The sequence below is a fragment of the Montipora capricornis genome, chromosome 6 (assembly GCF_036669925.1).
Source record: "Montipora capricornis isolate CH-2021 chromosome 6, ASM3666992v2, whole genome shotgun sequence".
Lineage (NCBI taxonomy): Eukaryota > Metazoa > Cnidaria > Anthozoa > Scleractinia > Acroporidae > Montipora > Montipora capricornis.
The window spans coordinates 63,382,522-63,385,021 of record NC_090888.1 but is presented as its reverse complement, the minus strand read 5'-3'; positions in this window follow the sequence as shown (position 1 = coordinate 63,385,021).

Below are 2,500 nucleotides of genomic sequence, written 5' to 3'. Positions count from 1 at the left end.
CATCGGTTAATCTGACTAGGCGCACTAAGCGCTTCGGCTAGCTCTATGGTTAGCATTCAAATAATAGCGATGGTAACATGATACACACCTTAAAAGTTCCAGAAGCAAATAACAGGCCTCGGTGCCTCAGCGGTTATGAGAAACGCTTGACGTGCGAGTGTCCCGGGTTCGATTCTGCCTCGGCTGTGGTCTCGTATGGTAGTGTGTTTTCACCGTTGCTTTACATGACCTTACTTCACAGAAACGTTTTCAAGTCTCACTGCCGGCGATTCAGTCTTCTTAAGCTAGACCTTCACCGGTTACCGGCCATACAGACACTATTAGTTACCATTAGTATATTTACATAGGTGATTATTGAAAATTCTCTGCGCTGATTGTTTCTAAGCGGATTTTTTCAAACTGGCCACAGGCCTTTTAGCTGAAGTTAAAGACGAAAAAATTAATTATTTAAAAGAAAACGCATACATTTCAAATAATCACCTACGTAATTATACTAAAACAGTTATTCCATTCAGGCTCTGTGAATATCTATGAATAAAAACCTCGACTTCGTCTCATTTTTTTTATTCACCGATGTTCACCCCGCCTTCCTCGAACAATTGTTAATTGTAAGCGAATCTCAAATATAAGTAAAAAGGCCAAACACCCCAGGAATCATCCAGTAATTGCATTGAAAAGTGATTTACCCGTCAGTCTGTGACATGATCGTCTGAAATTAGAACAGTTTGCAAATAACGCGCTGGTGGCATCCTCTATAACAGAATTCTTGTTCGCCAAACATCGAAATAACATAAGCAGCTCAAAGGCAACAGTATAACAAGTACATTTGTCAAGGATGTTAGGATTTTAATTACTTCATTCGAATTAAAAGCTGACCAGCGAAACGAAAGGGTGTTTCCTGTTCTAAAGTAAACCTGAACTTATTCCAAACAGTGTCCAAACTTGACTGATTTTGTTAAACAAATTTTCTTAATTGATCATCAGTTATTCTGGAAGGTAGCCACTGCTAGCATATTTTGGCTAGAGAATTCACAGGCGTTACACTTTTTTATTAGATCGTCCAGCGTGAGATTAACCAAAATTTTAAGAACATACTAAGAAATACCGAAGGCTGGAGAAATTGGGGACAATGTAAACTGAAATCAACAATCAACGCAAATCAAGTCAAATGTTAGTTTTTGACGAGAGGGGAAAACCGGAGTCACCCGGAGAAAAACCTCTCGGTGCAGATTATAATTTCCTTTTGCCGTTTTTGTGAGAAATAGAAATACAGGTGAAGGAAAATGATGTTTAACTGTCAGTCTTACAGGAAAATTGACTCAATTAACTTTATCAACGTGGTTTTCAATTCTTATTGCATTAACTGACCCAAAAGAACAACTGAGTTTGCAGACGAATTTCGTATGCCACATGAAGAACATGTTTCTAGGCACAAATCGCGAAAAACATAAGAACCTTCAGTCTCAGCCCCAAAATTAGATATGCAGCTACAGTCCAACCTGTATATAATGGCCACCCTCGGGACTTGAGAAACTGGCCGCTTAATACAGGTGGCCGCTTAATACAGGCTCAGTAACTAAAAATACTCACTGGGCGTGGTCTAATGTCAATTTTAATGGCGTATCATACAAATACACTTCATGCAAGGAAAGAATAGAACAATCATCACCCTTTCAAGCGATCTACTGGCTTTAAACAAAGTTCAGTGGCAACTTGTATGTTAACGGTATAATAAACTTAACATCGTCTAATCTTCTACGGTATACAGTTACTGTACTGTATTTTTACGACTAACAGTTCGCAACAAAATATCTGATTCCGTCATAGTCAAGGGCGCATCTAGGGGAGGTGCACTGGGTGCACGTGCACCCCCCCTCGGTTACCAAAAAAAAAAACGTAACATATATACGTGAACTTAACAATTGTAAACAATCACACAGCAAGCGCCTGAAATTACTGTCATGTTACACTCATAATTCTTCCTAGTAATGTAAGCTTAGCTAAAAAACGGCAAAGCCAATTAAGCTACTAGAGGATATTAAAAGCACAAAAACTGCATTAAGTTAGATTTGTATTTGTCTCATCATTTACAGATTTATCATGCTACAGAGGGTGTGAATGGGGTTAACCGACTAGCGACAAAGGTCTAAAAAATATTATTGACTACCAACAAAACGAGGAAAAAATTACCGATTAGCGACAAAAAAATTAACTGGAATTTACGGACAACCGACAAAGGTCGAAAATTTTAACCGACAACCGACAAAGTAATGAAATTTTAACCGACAACCGACATGTGCCCCCCCCCCCCCCCCCCCATTCAGGCCCTCTCTTAAAAGCATATATTATACATTGTCTAACACATAAAGATTGGGCTTCCTGTGCATTTCCGTCTGACATGTGCACCCCCCTGGCCAAAATCCTAGATCCGCCCTTGATAGTTGTTAAATGTGTGTAAATAACGGAAATGTTTCTAATTAAAAGTAGCACAATATACAAC